At 41.4% G+C, this 20,703-nt stretch overlaps 1 protein-coding gene and 1 pseudogene across 3 annotated transcripts in view; one reads left to right on the forward strand and one right to left on the reverse strand.

Annotated features, from left to right (window-relative positions):
* PTPN1 (protein tyrosine phosphatase non-receptor type 1) overlaps positions 1-20,703 on the reverse strand; it is a 75,073-nt gene that overhangs the window by 52,002 nt on the left and 2,368 nt on the right. The window lies entirely within an intron of this gene.
* The window catches only part of LOC307106930 (large ribosomal subunit protein uL22-like), a 389,619-nt pseudogene continuing 378,572 nt past the window's right edge, over positions 9,657-20,703 (forward strand). Inside the window, exon 1 of the transcript XR_013815271.1 lies at positions 9,657-11,394. The product of XR_013815271.1 is annotated as a large ribosomal subunit protein uL22-like (transcript). The remainder of the gene's footprint in view (positions 11,395-20,703) is intronic.

Below are 20,703 nucleotides of genomic sequence, written 5' to 3' on the forward strand. Positions count from 1 at the left end.
AGCCAGAAACATCGATCAGCTGCCTCCTGCACAACCCCCACTGGGGATGTGCCCGCAACCAAGGTACATGCCCTTGACCGGAATCGAACCCGGGACCTTTCAGTCCGCAGGTCGACGCTCTATCCACTGAGCCAAACCGGTCTCAGCTGTGCCCATAATTATTAAGGAAAAAAATGCCAGAAACTTCCATCATACTATGCCAGAATGCACTTGTGGAACAATCTATAGTTCTGGGACACAGCCAAGTTTTACCTCCAGCCCCACCTGACTCATCTTCTTGGTTACAATGATGCCAGAGTGAACCTTTCAGAAGTGGTATATCAAACCTTCCTTTCTGGGTGGGCGTGGGTGTGCATGGGTGTACGTGGGTGCTCCTTTCTGCTGAGAAGTGAAAGAGCAGCTGTCAAATCAGGGACAAAAACTGTATATGAACAAGCAGGGAGCCTCCAGCTCTACAGCTCTCCACAAGCTGGTTTAAAAGCACAAGCAAGGAAATACTCTAGACCTGCTACCTTCATCAGCTAACAGCCCAAATGCCCCAGCATCTCGGCAGTGTTTGGTTGAGGACCTGGGGGTTCAAGGAGAGGGATGGGATATTTATGGGAGAGAAAAGTCCCAGAGACAAATAATTTTTTTCACAGAGCTGCCACAGCCAAGCCCTGCAGGGCCATTCAGAGTGTATTATGACTAACTTACACTGCCAAGCTTTTTTACCATGTGAAGCATGAATTGAGCCATAAGAAACCACAGAGATAACCAACCCATAGGTTTATCCAGTCTCCTGGCAGAAGAAATACTGCAGTGAACAGTTTTAGAGGGTTTAAATAGGAAGGAAGCACACTGTATGGTTTCATGTACTGTCATGAAAAGGTCTCATCTGGAAACTAACCTTAAATAAGAAATATCACCAAGGAAGGCGATGTTAATCATAAAAGCTGTTATTTTCTGCAATGTGATATACAATAAAGGAGAATACAACTGAAATATATACACAGTTTATAAAAATTAGTCACCTGGAATTCTGTATTTTCTCACTGCAAAATTAACATGTGGTAACTAACTCTGTCACAACACTTAATTTAGAAAACCTCTAAAAGATTATATATTTAGTTTAAAAACAGGAGACTGATAGGATCTTCAGTTGTAGACAAGAGGCAAAAACGCTGGCAAAAAGAAAAAAAAAAAGGTAACCAAGGAAAAAACAAAAGACGGTAATGAAGAAAGAGCCAGGCCCAAGAAGTGTCCCTGGGAGTTAACTGTCAATACTCTCCAGCCCCAGAAACTCCAGCCTAATCGTATTCCTCACGGCTCTGATCTACCCCCAGCATCCTGGAATCCATCCTCCCTCCACAATCCATGGGAGTCAAAACCCCCCACATGGAACCCAGAATTCATAAAATCACCACTATATGTAACGTTAAATATTTTATGTAGTAATCATTATCATATATAGTAATTCTATGGGGAAATTTCTTATTACCTTAATAGGAATACTACAGGTATACTGCATAGTAAGTATGTCCATAGGTGAGCTTGGAACTTAACTAGAAAAATATGTTCAGCGTCTCAGATAAACCAACTTTCAAACTTCTGAAGGAGACACATTTGTGTACTAGGGACGGTCTGAACTCTCATGCTTGGTTACCATTTTGACTCCATGCCAGTCAGAAAAGTTCATCTCAACACTGTTCCTGTGAACTGACCCAAACAAGATTTAAAGAGACACTCTTAAATAATAATAATCTTAGAGCGTCACAAGCCAGGCACTCCATGACACATAAGACTAACCATGGCTTTTACCCAAAGCCCATGGATTTAAAAGTACTATATGGGGATATTAAATAAACAAAACTCACAAACACAAAAATTTTGCCACAAACTGACCATTTCAATTTTACAGGATATTGTAGTTACTTTTTCAGCTGTTATTAACATCCCTCTCAACCTGCTTAAGCATATGATTCTATCATCCATCCTCTTCACTGGCATTGGAAGAGGATAGATATACCATTAAATACAGATAGAAAGGAACTACAGATAGATTAGACAGCAGAAGAAGCAGTTTACTGCTAGCTTACAGTATGTCAAATGTCATGAGGCACACAGGGAGGGAACCCACAGAGTTTGGTTACCATGTCTATAGCCAACACCACATGCCTCGTGTCCTTATAGGGATGTAGCCCCAAGATCCAGCATGTGGGTAATTGCTAGTGGTGGTTGTGGTAGTCATGGGGGGAGAGCGTGGTAAGGAGAGAAAGCAAGGAAGGGGAAAAACAAGACTAGAGTATGATTGTGGGTGAGAGCTCAGTAACAGACTACAACACGAATGTCTGAACCCAACACACTGGAATACAAATGTTTATGGCTTCCCACAGTCTTCAATGTCTTTTCTAAGACTCTGGCCGACAACCCTGTCTTTCAAGCTTTATTTCTACTTTGTTTTCAACTGCTCTACCTCTGGCTTTCAATCTTGTTAAAAGGCATTTTTGTTTAAACTAGAGGCCCAGTGCACGAATTCGTGCACGGGTGGGGTCCGGCTAGCCTGGACCCAACTGGGGCAGATCGGGGCTGGGCCTGTCTGGAGGAGGAGATGGTGGGAGGTTGGCCAGCCGGCCCACCCTTGATCAGGGCCCGATCAGGGCCGGGCTGGCTGGGGGAAGGGGCCTCGGGCAATTGGCTGGCGGGCCCTGCCCCAGATTGGGGCTGGGGGGCCGATTTGGGGTGGGGCTGGCCATGGAGAGGGGCTGTGGGCCAGCTGCCACCCCCCCCCCCCGAATGGGTTGGGAGGTGCCGATTGGGGGCCAGTGGCCTGGGGGAGGGGCCATGGGTGGTTGGCCGGCTGGCCCTGCCTGATTGGGTGGGGGGAGGGGCTGCAGGTCGATCAGGGTGGTGGTGGCCTATTGGGGGCGTGGCCAGCCAGGAGGAGGGGCTGCAGGAGATTGGCTGGTCAGCCCCACACCCTATTGGGGTGGGGAGTGCGATCAGGGGTGGGGCGGCCAAGGGGAGGGGCTACAGGTGGTTGGCCACCCAGCCCCGAACCCTATTGGTGTGGGGGTGCAATCAGGGGCAGGTGGCTGGAGGGAGAGGGGGGCTGTAGGCCTATCGTGGTGGGGAGGGCTGATAAGGGGCGCGGCTGGTGGGGGGGGGGGAGGAAGGGGGCGTTTGGCCAGCAGCCAGCTCTTGATTGGGGTGGGAGAGTCCCATCAGGGGCAGGCCAGCAGGGGGGAGGGGGGAGGGGCTGAGAGGTTGGCCGGCCAGCCCCACCCGCTGATCTGCCAGTTGGCTGGCACAGTGGGCGTCATAGCAACCAGTCGTTATGGCCATTAGGGTCACTGGCTTTTTATATATATAGATGATCTCAGTAACACTGAGGATTCAGAACCATCGCTCTGACATAAAATGTCTATTCCACTTAAACTCAGTTACCCTGATGAAAGGCGATCCCAGGACGTCAGGAAAGCAGCACATCTGGAGGGAAGTACACTGGACCAGGAAGAAAAGGATTCCCTTCCAGTAGCAGGTCTGCCCTGGGACCACTTCATCATTCTGGGTCTCAGTTCTATTGAAAAACAATCTTTGCCCCAAGTCATTTACCACAATGATTTGTCTTAAAAGTAACAGAAAAGTGCTCTGCAAATTGTGAAGCTAAGTACTTTTATTCTAAATTCAGTTACATTCACATAAAAACTCCAGTTTAAAAGACAAACCTAAAAAGAAAAATCAAATAGAATAAGAAGCCAAACCAACCCTAAATATCACTTCTTCACCAGACTAGACATGTCATTCCACTCCAAGATATAAGGCCAAGCTTGCCAAGGCAAGAATAAGGTTTTTACATTTATTTTTTTCTTCTCCTCCTCTTCTCCATTCAAAAAGCACTCATTTCATAAGATCCAGAAGATGAGGAAAAAGTTGAAATCCACAAATAACTGAATAATCTTCAGGGCTATATCAAGGATAATATGTTAAGGAAAAAGGTTAAAAACAAAAATTTCGTTTCAGATGCAAATGTTTCACCTGGCTAGATTTTTTTTTTTTCCTGTGAGCTTTTTGGCAACATTTTTTAAAATCTCAGGAAATTACAAACAAATGAAACTCTAAAGACAAATTAGGAAAAAGGACTAACTTTAGAGCCCAAACATACTCTTCCTATTCTTGTCTGGTTCTTCACTTTCAGGGAGTACCACCAAACCAACCACAAAATCATATGCTAACAAGAGCTTTTGCTTCCTGCAAGTTGACAACTCTCTGGCTTTAAATAAATGCCTCTATTTCCTGTTAGCATTGGTCAGTTCTAACTACCAAACCTATGAAGTTTGAACAAAAAAGACTCTCATACCATCGACTCTCTCATACTTGGCCAGTACACTGGAACACAAGAGCTAAGAAACCACAGGGAAATTGCCTCTCCAGAGTGGCATGGTCTGTGCATGGCACAGAGACAGGACCAGCTGGGGAAGACAAGGATGGATTATAGATGAGACTTAGTTCCATCATATATATCTGGGATTAGGCTCCTGAAATAAAGTCCGACTACATACAAGGCTCCCTGAGGGAGATACCAAGAATCACACACAGTTCTTGCTCAGAAGGGGCTTCTAATCTCACTGGGAAGGTAAACCACATGGAAAAAATTAATACAAAGGACAAATGAGAAAACAAAGTGTGTGCTAAATTGATGGTGAGTCAGTATCACATGGTTCACACAATACATAAACCCGATCATCAGTTTCCAATTCATGAACCTTCTAAATCAGGCGTCCTCAAACTACGGCCCACGGGCCACATGCGGGTGTTTTTGCCGTTTTGTTTTTTTACTTCAAAATAAGGTATGTGCAGTGTGCATAGGAATTTGTTCATAGTGGTTTTTAAACTATAGTCCGGCCCTCCAACGGTCTGAGGGACAGTGAACTGGCCCCCTGTTTAAAAAGTTTGAGGACCCCTGTATAGTAAAGCTCCTCTCTTCATATAAGAAATATTAGGTCCTTTCTACATGCTAGGCACTTCTACTGGGTACTAAGAGATACAAATGACTGAAATGAAAGCAGTCTTGCCCCTTCTAAAACTTGATGGTTACTTGGCAACAGGTAAGTAAACAGGTTATTAGAGAACAATAGGTTTAATTACAGTATAATCACACAAAGTGCTAGGAAAGGGGGAAGTACAAGAGCCACTGGAGGATCAAGAAGATTCTAGGCAGCTACCTTGAACCTGGGAAAAGGGGAAATCAGAGAAATTATTCTCAAAAAGGTTGCCTAAGATGTGACTACAGTGATGGCGAACCTATGACACGCGTGTCAGCACTGACACGCGTAGCCATTTCTGATGACACGCGGCCGCTGAGGCGGCCGCATGCCGAGGATGAAACATTTGCTGCTCCTGAGGATGAAACATTTGCGAAATAATGTTTTCTTCCTCAAAGTGACACACTACCCGAGTTATGCTCAGTTTTTTGGCGAAGTTTGACACACCAAGCTCAAAAGGTTGCCCATCACTGGACTAGGAGAAGAACGAAAATTAGCAAGATAAACTGTTCCAGGCAGAGGATAGGCATATGCAAAGGCTCTGCAAGAGACAGAGAGCACTGCCATTTCAGGAACTAAAAGGGCCTCTTTAAAAAAAAAAATGTTTTTATTGATTTTAGAGAGAGAGGAAGGGAAGGGAGAGATAGAAACACTGATGAGAAAGAAACATCTATCGGCTGCTCCTGCATGCCCCCTACTGGGGATTGAGCCCACAACCCGGGCATGTGCGCTGGCTGGTAATGGAATGGTGACCTCCTGGTTCATGGGTCAATGCTCAACCACTGAGCCACACCAGCCAGGCTAAAAGCACTTTTGAAAGCTGTACCAGAGTGCAGGAATGTGTATGTACACGCTCTGAATTCAAGGGCTACTACTACTTTCTGGGTGAATAAATAAGACAGCTGAGGAAGAACAGTCAGAGGAAAATAGTAGTATGGGGAGACCCTTGAGGAGATCCCCCAGTAAAGTTGAGATTTAGGACTAGCTAGCGAAAGAGAATATATAAAAGGAAGAAAAGGGAAAAAAAAGAGAGTTATGGAAACTGGGATTAAAGAACATTTAAGAAGCAGAGGTCAACCATGTTAAATGATGCTATGATAAGGATGGAAAATATCCAGTGGATAAGCAACAAGGAAGCTAATAGAGATCAGTCAAGAGATTATTTTAGCGACTTGATAGGGTGGAGCCTAACTAACTTCCTTAGGTGAGGAATGACAGGGAGGTGACCAATGAACACAGTGACCTATTTATTTCAAACATTTCAACTAGAGAAGGAAAGGATACAGCAGTGGCTTCAGGGAGAGTTGCAGGTGGAGGAAGCCTGAGAATACTTAAATGGTCCAAGTAAATTGGCAACAGACCGGGAGGGCTAAGGATACATAAAAGAGTCTCTAAACTGTGACTTGATGCCTTGAGCAGGTAAGCTGGGAAGGTGTTAAGAGCACAGATATAAGGTTTGCCTTAGACAGGAACAATGGCTCCTTTTTCCTTGTGAGAGAAATGAGGCAGAAAGGATGGATGATATGATGGCCAGAACTGAGGGAGAAAGATATGAAGTTAGAGACTGGATTTCTAGTGGCTCAGTCTACAAAGTGGTAGATTTTCTCCAACAGCACTTAAAAGGCCTGGCCCCAAGGAGAGAAAGGCAGGTGGCTGGCCTGGTCCAGAGCTAGAGTTGGTCAAGTATGCTGATGGCTAGAAGATGGGAAAAAGGACTAGGAGTGCCCTAACTGGTTTGGCTCAGTGGATAGAGCGTCAGCCTGCAGACTGAAGGGTCCCAGGTTCGATTCCGGTCAAGGGCATGATTCCGGTCAAACCATGATTCCTTGGTTTCGGGCACATCCCCAGTAGGGGGCGTAAGGGAGGCAGCTGATCTATGTTTCTCTCTCATCGATGTTTCTAACGCTCTATCCTTCTCCCTTCCTCTCTGTAAAAAAATCAATAAAAAATATATATTTTTTAAAAAGGACTAGGAGTGTTGGAGAAGCAGATTTCAAGTGACTGACTGGTCTTAGCTGCATAAGGTGAGAGGAGCAGCTGGAAATCTAGTTGCAAAAGAAAACTTAGAGGAAAAGGAGTAACTGCGTGAGGGCATGTGGAAGCACACCAGGCCGTGATTGAAGAGCGGAAGGGCTGAGCTCAATGACCTGTCAAAGGTAGAAAAGATCCCAAGGCCAGGGCATGCCTATGGGACGGAGATGGCAGAGGAAAAGGAATGTGAAGTTTCCAGGGGGTAAGGTGAGGGTACAGGGTCGGCTGCCTGAATGAACATGACATGGCCCAGGGGTGACAGCAGCCTTGAAATGGGCCCACTTAATATAGGCCAGTAATTAAACAATTCCCCAATATGGCAATTTACTGACTAGAAAATCTTGATGAATCCTCTCTATGATGGATACACACACTCACATCCTTATCTCCCCTCCAACCCCAAGTGTTTTACTTTCTTCAGCAAATTTGAAGACAAAAGTGTAATCAATGAACTGGAGGTCCTATCCAGAGTATGGACTTCTATTCTATAAAGGATGTCTTTTTATAACTCTTTCTTACTCACCGTGTCTTAAAAACAATTGCTTTCTCCTGCAATATTTTGGCCATTTAAAGGCTATGTTTTAGTGAATCTGTCTACTTCTACTATGTATGTTCTATCGCATCTACTTAGTGACACGTAAATGACTCCAAAATAAAACTAGCAAGAAAAAAACCCACACTTAGTCATCACCCCACCATTAAAAGAAAAATAGTCAAAGCTTCTTTTATTCTATTTTGTCATCCATTGTAAGGAAAACTCTCCCCTTTTCAAGTCTTTAATGACTAGAAATAAGTGACAATTATTTTTTTAATTGTCAAGCTCAGGACCACTTCCACACATAACCTTCATAGCCAGAATTAGCAGAAGGAAAAAAGAGATGTTTTCAAAACTTTAATGGTTTTCAGATAACTAATCCTGACTGCTTCTACATGACAAGCAAAAAGTTTAGTAAGTACATGAATGGAAAACAAGCAATAATCAGTAAATCATTAGAATTCTCAGGATGATAATTTTGTATTTAAATCAATCATAAAGTCTCAGAATTTGTAATCACATCCAAAATATTAAAATGCCTAAAACTTAAAGACTATCACTTAGGCATTAAAAGTAGGCTGTCAGTAAACTTATTTTACAAGGTACTTGAAAGAATCACTCAAACAAAGCCATCTGTGTATGAAGAACTGCTAATAAACAGACCACATAATGGGATAAGCCAGCCAGTATCATTAAAAATATCCTTTAAAATTCACAATGAAAAAATGAGATCTTTATTCTCATAGTGTCAGCTGCAAATCAGGGGGCTAGCTACATATTTTCAATTTATTCTTAGTGAGTCAGTCTTATACTTCAAGATTCTTTTTAAAGAGACTTTGCTGCCCTGGCCAGTGTTGCTCAATGGTAGGAGGGTCAGACTATGCACTGAAGAGTTGCACGGAACAGTTGCGGGTTCGATTCCTGGGTTTAGGATTTGCTCCCTGTCCCAAGTCGGGGTGTGTGCGGGAGGCAACCAATCAATGTGTCTCTCTCACATCAATGCTTTCTCTCTCTCTCTCCCCCCTTCTTTCCTCCCTTCCACTCTCTCTGAAAAGCAATGGAAAAAATATCCTCAGGTGAGGATTAACAACCACCACAAAATAAGGTACTTTGCATATTAAATATATTATACTTCTGCTTTTTTGAACAGACTAAATATCTGCAAATATACTTGGGTAAGAAAAATAAAACTCCTTACACAGAAGTTACCAGTTCATTGTAATGAATACTGCACAACCTACCTACTAAATACAACACACCTTTGTTGGTGCTTTAGGGGTATACAACTTACCAGAATACAAACATCATCCTGGAGAAGACACCTACACAGATTACTTCACTACTTGGTGGTGTGAGGTCAATGCCACAATGTAACCTTCCCTATGTCACTCTATTAGAAGGGTTCAGAGGTCATTATCACAATCAAGGTGAGAAGTAATGGCAGAGGAAATAGAAAAGAATAGAGAGAGGGAAAACAATATACATATATACGGGGTGGGACGGGGGTGGGAAAAGTAGGGTTACAGTTGTTCATCTAGAAAATAATACAATAATTAATAAATAATAATACAAGAATAAACTCCATGTTTCGTGTACTCACAACTGTAACACTACTTTTGCCCACCCATCCTATATAATAAAACCCTAATATGCACATAGACCGAACGGTGGAATGACAGGTCGCTATGATGCGCACTGACCACCAGGTGGCAGACGCTCAACGCAGGAGCGGCCCTGGTGGTCAGTGCGCTCCCACAAGGGGAACACTGCTCAGCCAGAAGCCGGTCTCAGGGCTAGTGAGCGCAGCGGCGGTGGCTGGAGCCTCTCCCGCCTCTGCTGAAGACAGGCGGTAAGGAGCGAGGGGTCCCAGACTGTGAGAGGATGCAGGCCAGGCTGAGGGACCCCCCCCCCCCCCCCCCCCCCGCCGCCGCCGCCAGTGCACAAAATTTTGTGTACAGGGCCTCTAGTATATATATATATATATATATATATATATATATATATATATATATATATGCGGAGGGGGCGGGGAGAGAGAGAGAAAGCATATGAATTTGGGGGGGAGGGTGAAGGAATGGGAGGAGGAGGATTAACCCTTTGCACTCGCTTGCTTTTTTCTCGAGCTGCTACCGATGCTAACCGTGTCGAGTCACACTTGACATCCGAGTGCAAAAGGTTAAGACCTAAGAGGAAGAAAATTAAATATGTTTCTATGTTTTCAAACTTAAGTAACAAAACATTTGATATGAACAGAGAAGGACAAAAAGCAAGCCCCAGATTAGGGATATGGAGAACATATGGAGCTTCCACCTACTTGCCCTTGAAATCTTCACTTAGATGCTACTTTTAGACTATCCTTACCTAATCGGTCCTCCATCTGTTTTTCCTACTCCCAATCCCAATAGGCTACTTCTTCCTGAGTGTCCCCACAATACCTGGAACCTAGGGCTATGAGAGCTCTTAACACTCTGAACTGGGATTGTCTCTATATTCAGCCCGTTTGCTGACTGGACTATCTATATATATGTATATAAGCCCAGAGACCAGAAAAGCGGAATGACCAGAATGACTGTTGGCTATGATATGCACTGTAGCAGCCAACCATTCAGATCCAGACCCCAATCACCCCTCCTCCTGGCCGGCCCCACCCCTGATCGGTTCCCAACACCCGGATTAGGGGTGGGGCCAGCTGGCCATCCACCTGCGGCCCCTCCCACCGCCGGCTCTCTTGATGGGCCCCCATCGGGGCAGGCCGGCCAGACCTCACCCATGCACGAATTCATGCACTGGGCCTCTAGTTAAGTATTAAGATTCTTAAGGACAAGGACCAAATCTTGTTCACCACTTATCCTCACTATCTAGCACAGAGTCTGGCACCTAGGGCTGCTCATATATCTGTTGAGTAACTGAATGAACTCTGCCTGCAAGGAGCTTATAATTCTAGGATAGAAGAGAAAATGAAGGATAGATGAAAAGCTTCATTTCATGGAGTAGTTGGTCTTCAGTTACTGATTTTAATTTCATATATACAAAAAAATATAAAGTGGCTATACCATCATGCCACATGATTCAGGAATGCTAAAACACCAAGTTGGTTTTATCCTTTTGAGATTCAGCTTTTGGAAGGAAGGTACAAAACTTGGAACAAACACCTTGATTGTTTTATAATGGTCAATAATCTTCCTTAACTATTTATTGCTTGTTCTAATTTGTCATATACAACATACCCCTATGAAATAATAGATGTTCAAGGATCAAAGAAAAAGCATGTCCTACAACATAATATGCATTTCTATTGCTAAATAGCAATAAAGACTTTTAACAACACACGTTCTTTGTAACCTATATATTTTATTATTATCATAGCTATCATTTATTTCACCCCTTGACAGAAAAGGTAAGGTAGAAAAATTATCTAATCATGAGCTGAGACAGATAATAAACAGTATCATTCCTAATCATAGAGTAAGTCATTAAAAACACTAATAATTAGATTTCTCAGTGCAAGCATATCTCATTCCTTTTTACCAATTTCCATAGAGACCACTCAATTTAATTTCCAAGCTGGTCATCAAAAATAGTTCAGCTTGGCCAGTTGGGCTCAGTGGCTGGAGCGTTGGCCCATGGACCTAATGGTCATGAGTTGGATTCCCAGTTAAGGGAACGTACCTCAGCTGCAGGCTCAATCCCTAGCCCCAGTCAGGGCATGTGCGGGAGGCAACCAATCAATGTATCTCTGTCACATCAATGTTTCTCTCTCTCTCTCTCTAAAAAAAAAAAAATCAATGGAAAAAATATCCTCAGGTGAGGGCTAAAAAAAAATTGTTCAGCCCTAACCGGTTTGGCTCAGTGGATAGAGCGTCGGCCTGCGGACTGAAGGGTCCCAGGTTCGATTCCGGTCAAGGGCATGTACCTTGGTTGCAGGCACATCCCCAGTAGGGAGTGTGCAGGAGGCAGCTGATTGATGTTTCTCTCTCATCGATGTTTCTAGCTCTCTATCCCTCTCCCTTCCTCTCTGTAAAAAATCAATAAAATATATTTTTAAAAAAATTGTTCATGGAAATAACTGAACATGGCATAAAAATACAGTCCCACTCAGCTGCCCATGGTGGAAAAAAATGGTCGCAGCTTCCAACTTCCTCAAAATAGCAGAAGGGATCTAAGGATGAAAGAGAAAGGGGAAGGGTAGGAAGGAAAGAAGTATCTAGGCCATGATTTTATCCTGAAATTTAATATCAAGGACACTCTCTCAAGCATTTTCATACTAACCACCAAACCTTTAACTCTAGTCTTCCTTTGCTTTGATTCCATTTAAAGATAGTAAATCAACTACTTACAAGGCTAAACATTGTTTTTAAAATTATCTTTTTAAAAAACATATTTTTATTTCAGAGAGGAAAGGAGAGGGAGAGAGATTCAGAAACATCAATGATGAGAATCATTGATTGGCTGCCTCCTCCAAGCCCCCAACTGGGGATTGAGCCCGAAACCCAGGCATGTGCCCTTGACTGGAATCGAACTCGGGACCCTTCAGTCAGCAGGCCAACGCTCTATTCACTGAGCCAAACTAGCTAGGGCTTAAATTATCTTAAATCTAACATTAATATCAAACTCCAAGAAAAAACTCAGCATGGAGTAGAGGATGCAAACTTAAGTGTGTCCAAGGGCTGGGTAGCACACATAAGTGAGGACAATGTGACTCACATGGACTGTGAACTAAACACACGAGTCTGTCCAGCAGGAGCAATGCCCCCAATTCAGCAGACGACTGCCAACAGGGGACCAGACAATGTGGCTTTCAGGTTTTTCAAGAGGAGCCAGAAGTCCAGATTTTTGTGCTATTTCTCCTGATGTATAAACAATGACCAAAACGTAAATTCCTCTTTTTGTTAAAACACTATGTGAACCAAGCCAAATATGACTGTGGGTGGCCAACTTGTGTTATCTAGGTAAGAGATCAGAAACCTGGGCAAAAGTCAAAATCTACAAACTATCCCTTCCTTTGTATTAAAAATCAGGGAGTCTTCGCACAATTCCTCTTCTCTCTGTGCAGTTGTGTATCAGGGTGAGCATGTAAAGCTGACTTCAGGACACGGAAGACCTCAAGCGAAGAAGAATATCCAAGCTCTGACACCTAATTGTCCTCCTAAAACATTTCCTGCTATTAAAGACCAATTTATGGTGTATAATAAATGGTACTGCATGCAAAGCACTTTGCACAGTGCCTAGGGCACATAACAGAATTCAATAAATGTTAGCTATTATTAAGTTTTATTATGAATGAGGATAGAACATAGATCAGACTGTGCATTTCTTCTTTGCATGAGTGGTTTTGTGTGTTTTTTTAACCAATTACAAAACCCAATAATCCCCTTTAGACATGAGAAAAATTTCAAAGGGAACTGCATTCATCAGTGTGGCATTTGGTAATTTTATAAAATAATCTGATTTATGCCTTCACAGTGTTTCATTATTTCTTAAGAACATAATAATGGATATTTTAAAGTTTTAATTTGAGTTAATATGAAATTTTAAAGTTCTGTCCCACTTTTAGATAATAAGGATCACAGAACATCCAAATCCAGTTTGTCAGACATGAAAGCCCAATTTTTTCCAAAAAGATTGCCCACTTTCCTGACTCCTCGTGTGACCACGTAGATGCAGAATGTTAGATCTAAATCATGCTATAAGGCTGTCTGGTCCAATCACCACATTTTACAGATCCTGCATGGAACTCCTTCCAGGTCCCACAACAGTCAAAGACAGACTCAGAAGCCCGTCTTCTTTTTCCATTACCTCACAAGTCCCTGGAGGCATGTATGTTTGAGGTGGTTGGTTAAGGGTAGCAGGGGGGAGCTTTGGACTACAGCTTTGAAACAAAACTGTTCTGTGTGAAACCAATAATCAGTACTGCAGACAGACACAAACCTCAGCCCTTAGGAGCAAAAGGCTCTACCACCTAAAAGGATAGGGTAGGGGAGGTTTCCTACACAATCAAAGCCTTGCTTCGATACATCTCATGTTGGTCGGAATCTTTTTTAAATCCTCTAATATCAACTATGCCCTTCTAGCCACTGGCTTGGAACAAGAGTTCCAAAATTCTATGAAAGAATCTACTTTATTTGCTGGGAAAGTAGAGCAACTAAGCAAAGGCATCAATGATTTTCAAACTGTCCAACTTCCAAAGAACTGAGAAGTATTTTTTGAAATGTAGTCTAAGTAGAGAATATAGATTGTGTCCTACATTCAAAATTTGTCTTTCTAGAAAGCATGTTTTAATATCAAAGGATATAAAGCAAGCTGAGAATAGGAGACTAAAATTAGCTCAAACCACAAATAACCTAACATACTTATCACTTCCTTACGATCAACCTAAAAAATCAAACACTAAAGGCATTTACAAAACTAAAGGTGTGGTGCCAATTTAATCCTTTAACTTCAACTGTATCCTTTCTTCCTTCTAAAATGGACCTGGCATGTAAACACTACCAAAAAAAAAATGACATTTTATTAATTTGAAGGCAAGTGCAAGGGAAACCATGAATGCAAAGTTTTGCCTGTGAATAAAATAGCATGTACCGTGCAGTTCTTCAGTGGTTAGAATGGTAACCACCTCCTCAAACTGAAGATAGGAAATTTTAGATGATGGACCACACCCATCTCCAGCTGTGTTTCACACTCAGCATAGGGACATACCAGACTCCTACTTCAAACCAAAGCTTGCCTTCTTCTCCTACAGTCATTTATTTTCTATTTTCAAAAGCAACATCTTCCAACGAACCAAGTCTGTTGGGAAACACAAAAGCTTTGTTGTCATCAAGTAGTGGAACAAGTTGCAAAAGGAAGTTTAGTTGACAAATATGCATTCATGAAAAAAAAAAAGGTAATGAGTTTATTCAATGTCAACTACTTTTACAGTGATTCTCTCTGCATGACAACTATGTTTTCATAAATTTGGGGGGGTGGGGGGGGGAATTCAAGCTCCCAAAGGATGGAAACAATTGCTGAAGTAAAGATGAGTACAGAAGCTACCAGCTGCCACTGTAGATTCTTCAATATTGTTACTCAAACTCTCAAAAGCATTCTTATTAGCAGGTAGAAAAATAAGGGAAAGTAGAAGACCTGGGTAGGTATTTGTGGCAAGAACAGATGAAATAAAACACTGCTAATGACACTAATATTCCTAGGGTATATCAAGAAAACTGTAGTAGGACATGAGGACTATTTAAATATACTTAGAAATGGTACCACGATAAGTATGTAAAGCACCTATTCCTTGGGAACCCACATCCCAGGATGTGTGTTCCCGAGGAATAGTCAAGCGATGTGGACCAGCTGATCCTTGTGTGTGGCTAAATCACCTAGTGCAGTGGTCAGCAAACTCATTAGTCAACAGAGCCAAATATCAACAGTACAACGATTGAAATTTCTTTTGAGAGCCAAATTTTTTAAACTTAAACTTCTTCTAACGCCACTTCTTCAAAATAGACTCGCCCAGGCCATGGTATTTTGTGGAAGAGCCACCTCAAGGGGCCAAAGAGCCGCATGTGGCTCGCGAGCCGCAGTTTGCCGACCACAGACCTAGTGTACTGGGGTTGCTCCAGAAATGTGGTGGTGGCTTAATGCAACTTCCTGATCTTGCACCATTCTGTTTCAGCCCACCTCCAAGGACAATCCTAAAGACCCTGTCAACAGAGAGGTGGTGTCCAGGTGGTGGAGAACAATAATGTTCTTACCTAAGATGCTTTTAAAATACACCCCAAATCAGGATAAAAACAATGAAGCAAATCATTTTCAACAAAAAACACAGAATAAAATATCCTCCCCCACAAAAAGACCATTGGATATCTTCTCAGAGGCCCCTTCTTTCTGTGCCAAAGGGAGCCACACAAATATTTGTGAAGGCATCCTTTGCCTTCATCCTTGCTGAAGTAAAGATGAGTACAGAAGCTACCAGCTGCCACTGAAGATTAGTTTGCCACAGATTTAGTTTGCCACAGAAGCAAACTAAACCCTGACTATTTGAATAGTGAGGCAGCACGAAATCTGAAAGGGATAAATCTAACAGTGATCAACGTTTAACCATCAGGGAATGTAAAGCTAATTCACCATCTATGCTAAATGTAGCTTGCCTGTTTGTTCTCTTGAATTAAGTTATATTCAGAATTGATTTCATTTGCAGACATTTTTAAGTAAGCCCAGATTCTTAAGAGAACTCCAACTCTCTGGAATAATTACTTGATGTCCACTTTCCTGTAAGCAATTCACAATAGTATACAATCCTCTGAGTTCTTCAGTACTCATCAGAATAAAAATTAGCTAAGCTGTTTGCTGGAACGCAGCATGGCAATTTTTAAATTGTATTTTTCAAAAGGAAGAGAAGCATCAATAAAATCCAGGAAGAATAAAAGGGGAGGGATGTTTCATAACAGAGACAAGGAAAAGTTTTCCTTCTCTAATCACTAACTAATAAATTTTTAAAATACACTTTTGGAAACCTAGTTTGGCTATACTCATCTTGCAAGTGGTGTCGCTCACCCACAAAAGCCACAAACACAGAGGAGGCTTTTCCTTGTTCATCTGTAAAGAAAACCCGCCTCACTCAGTCTTTGGGAAGAAACTTCTGCAGTAAAAAAGAATCCCAGCCAGGACACAGAACACATGGGCCCAAAGGTTTCCATCAACAGTGGTTAAGCCTCAGTAAGGATTTAGAATTTCCTGGCACAGTACTAGATTAATAGTAGCAGGGAATACACATATTCTCCAAAGAAAATGCAGGCCTCAAGCGTCACTTTGCTAATAAGCCATGTTTACTTTTTGAGTCCATACTAAAGAACTTCTGGAAGCACCAATTCTAAGCACCATTATGTACTGTAAAACTTCATTGCCTTGGTAGAAACAAGCATTCAGAACTGCTAACTGAAGCATGTCACTTAAAAAAAAAAAAAGGGCTAAAAATCATTTATCAGTAGTTATTACTTTGTCTGCAGTATGACTTGTACCACATCCCAAAGATCAACTGATTTGGGGGTAGGGGAGGGAGCATTTAACTTTTCTTTGGCTCTTTATTTTTGGAGGGAAAATCTTCCACGTGAAATGGTCTTGTTTCTAGTTTTCAGACATTCAAAATTAACAAAATGTCAGAGACTCGTGATTATGTCAAGATGCCTTGAAAAGGGAGAGGGCAGGAGCTGGAAGCCCACTTCTACACAAAGTAAAGCATTATTTCTAAAATGCTGGAGACTTAGGTACTTTCTTTTCAAACATGGCAGATTATGTGAACTATCACACTATTCAAATGAAGTTAGACCAGATGTTGGTTTATTTAAAAAATTACAACATAAAGGGCAGCTACTCTTCATGTACCTTGCTTGGGTTGAATCTTTCGTAAATTCTCAAGAATCAGTTCCTCTATCTTTTACAGGAAAAACCACCCAATTGCTACTTAAGAGAAAAAATAACTCATGTGTCAGGGCTACTCATTTTCCCACATTACTAAATCAAATGAACCCTACTTATTAAGAATGTCTAATTTAACACCTCTTGGGGGGAAAATAGTCAATTCTTTTGAGTCCTTAGCTAGACTTACAAAATTCCTATCAATTTTTGAGCCTAACTGTACCCACTGACACCCACCCACCTTACAAAACTGAGTGCCCACTACAATGTTTTACAAGGATTACTTCAGGAACACTAAATTTTCTTTGTGAGCACATTAAAGACTTTCATTACTTGAAGTGAACTTGGTGATCAGCTAGTCCATGATAACTTTTAAAAAGGAAGGGACTGAAGCCTAAAGAAAGGAAAGGACCCACTCAGCACTGTTAGTTTTAGAGCTAAGACTAGAGAAAAAGCAAAAGATTAAATTACTCTCTTGGCCTGAAGGTAGTTTGATCAAAGGCCAAAAATATTAACCTTTACCATTTATACTTTGGAAAAAAAGCAGACTTTGTAGGGTTGTTACTTTACAGAGAACCATATTTTATATCCCACAATCAAAAACCATTTACAAACGGACTACATGCAAAGCCCTTCTAGAAGGCATGTGAAAACAAGTCAAGAGTGATGAGGATAGAGTAATTCAACAATTCTTAGAGAGACAGATGTATCACCTGGAAACTTCCTATTAAGTTTGCCTCAGACCAAGTATAAATTGGTTGTTAATTTAAAGTTCCTGTGAGACAAACTGGTGGTATCAACTTCTACTTGGTATAAATTCAAGCCTTTCTTCCAAGTCACCAAGTGGGCAATACTAAATTGCCTCATCAGGCCATGGCTCACAATGTGATGATTTTCTCCAAGAGTGACCTCTACTACCATTCTCCTCCCTAGAATGGGAGTTGGGAACCAGGTATTGCTTGTCTTTATATTGTCAGGGCCTGGCAAAGTGCTGACAAGCAAATTCAATTCAGCATTTGTTAGGCACTTAGTTTGTCCAGGTGCAGAGGACACCAAGATGAGTGAAAAGATGGACTAGCGGGCCTCAGGAAGTTTGGACTCTGGAGGAGATAGATCTGGATCTAAAGAAACAGCTCCCATGAGAGCAAGGCTTCAGAAGAGATAAGTATGAAGTTGTATGGAAACACACAGGTGAGACAACAAAGATCTATCTAAGTGTGAGGAGGCACACATTTGAGTGGGAAAGGCAGGCAACACAAAGTGTTGAGCCAAAATATAGAGTGAAAGAGAAGGATGTTTCAGAAACACTATACGTTCTAGTGTGGCTAGAATAGAGGTACATGGGAGGGGATGGCCGGAACCTGGCTGCCATGCTAAGGAGTTTGGACCTTACAGGTATTATGAAAACACTAGAAGTAGTTAAACAGAGGAGTGACCTGACTCAGGTCTGTTTTTAACACAATTACCAGTGATAATGTAAAGAATATACATGGTGGGGTAGGAGGAGATGTGGAGAGACTTTGAGGGACCATAATAATATGTAACTGATCTCACTTGTTTCTAGTGTTAAACTACAAACGACCATAGTATTATAAGCAAAACTAGAGGCCCGATGCACAAAATTCGTGCAAGAATAGGCCCTCGCAGCCCTGGCTTTGTCCAGAAGGTCATCCAGAAGGGCGTCCTGATGGTCGTTCTGCTGTTCGGTCAATTTGCATATTATGCTTTTATGATTATAGATTTAAGAACCTAGACCACTGTAGTGGTAGAAAGAATGCTACGGTGACCAATCAACAAAATGTGGTAGGGGGAATAAAAAACTAGTCCAAATCCCCAGCACTCACTGGATACTGAAAACACACCGAGTGCCTGATACCAAACTACACTGTCCTGGAAACAATGACCCAGCTAGACTTCCCATTTTCCGGAACACGAAGCATGCCCAGCCTATCTGTCGGTATTAGTTGGTTACCATGAACGAATGAACACAAACACTGCAGGGAGGAATGCCAGTGTGCGCAAAATACATATGGGTTCAGGTAGGCTTAAGAAAAAGTACCTGCAATTAAAGCCCATCATAGGACAAAATTTCTGCACCCTCAGAGATCAGAAAACAGACAATACCAAAAAAAAAAAAAAAAAAAAGGAAAAAAGGGAAAGAAAGAAAAAGACACAGTCATTATTCTAACAGATTATACTCTGAAAAAACTCCCTACAGGAAATTTCATATTCATTTCTATCATAAAATTCAGTATACTAGTACATTCAACACATTATTCAATACCAGGTAGTTTTAGAGGTTTTGGGGAGCTATTCATGCTAAAATGCAGATAATTGGCAACTGGAGATCATCTGCATTACCATCATCCCCCAGCTGACCTGTTTATGTACTTCCAAAAGTACCAAAGTATTCCTATAAATATGCCAGTGATGTTAAACAAATAATGATAGCAGAAAGTTCCCTCCACTATTTCTCCTTGTGCTCCTAGTTAATTTAATATAAGCCCCGACAATTACAAAGGTCTTTACACCATTTCCAAAGTGGAGAACAGACACCTAAATTTAGTTCACTAAAACCAGGGCTAAACAAGCACATTTAGATCTAATGGGTCACTCAAGATGACTAGAACTTCCCAATCTCTCCATGTCATTTCCGTTTGTCTTTTTTTTTTAAGTGAAGTGAGTCATAGTATATAGATCTGTCTCCTCTTCACAAAACAGAGTCTTTCTCTGAAGAGAATGGTATTTAAATAAACATTAGGAAATTTTAATATTCATCTTCTTGGATTATAAAAACATACACTGTATATAGCAGTGAAGAATTTTAGTGAACTATTGTTATAACATGGTTTTAACCTAGATATGCATTAGATCATATTTCATAATGAAAGCAGCTATAAAAACAAGTCATTTGGAAGAGTGGCCCATTTTACAAAGCCTGCCTCTAACATGGAATAAATCTTGTCTTCAAGTCATAAGCTACAGTTGCAACCTCCTTTATGTGAAACAATCAAATCATTCACATTTAAAGGTAATGAACAGTGTCAGAGAATCAGAGAATTTAGAGATGAGAGAAAGAGCAAAACACCTGACCCCAACCTTGAACTACAGATGGAGGGCAGCTTATCAGCTATTTTCATTAATTCGAGTTCTGTTTTCTCTTTATTCTAGCTCCAAAAACCAACCCCTTTTCCCTATCTGTGTTCTGTCTCCTCTTAGACAGCCAGACCAACTAAAATTCTAAGCTCACTAGTATTACTTCCACTTTTCAAACCAGACACACAATCGTTTAAATGATAGAGAACAATTTTTAAACCATCTACACGTGCTATCAAAGCTATCTTTTTAATAAACCTAAATGCTCATTAGTACCTATACTATTTATTAGGCTAACAATTAAAAACACAGTTATGCTCACTTTATCAGATTAAGCTTACATAGAATCTTCGCCTGACACTTTTGTTTTCTAAGCTACCACATTTCTCAGCATTCAAGTCTACTTTACCCTTTGTTCATTGCCCAATTGTTGCCAAGTTTCTGCATCTTTTTGTTCTAGTTAGAAAAGAAGTTAGTGTCATAAGAAATAACTGCACTGCCTTGTTTACAAAATTTTAAGCAGAAATTATATTTTTCTAATCACAATAGACTAAGCAAGCTTAAAATGACTTTGTACAAGGCTGTCCTCATCGTGACATGCTATAAATTGTTAATTTT

This window comes from Cnephaeus nilssonii (genome assembly GCF_951640355.1).
Source record: "Cnephaeus nilssonii genome assembly, chromosome: 11".
NCBI classification, from domain to species: domain Eukaryota; kingdom Metazoa; phylum Chordata; class Mammalia; order Chiroptera; family Vespertilionidae; genus Cnephaeus; species Cnephaeus nilssonii.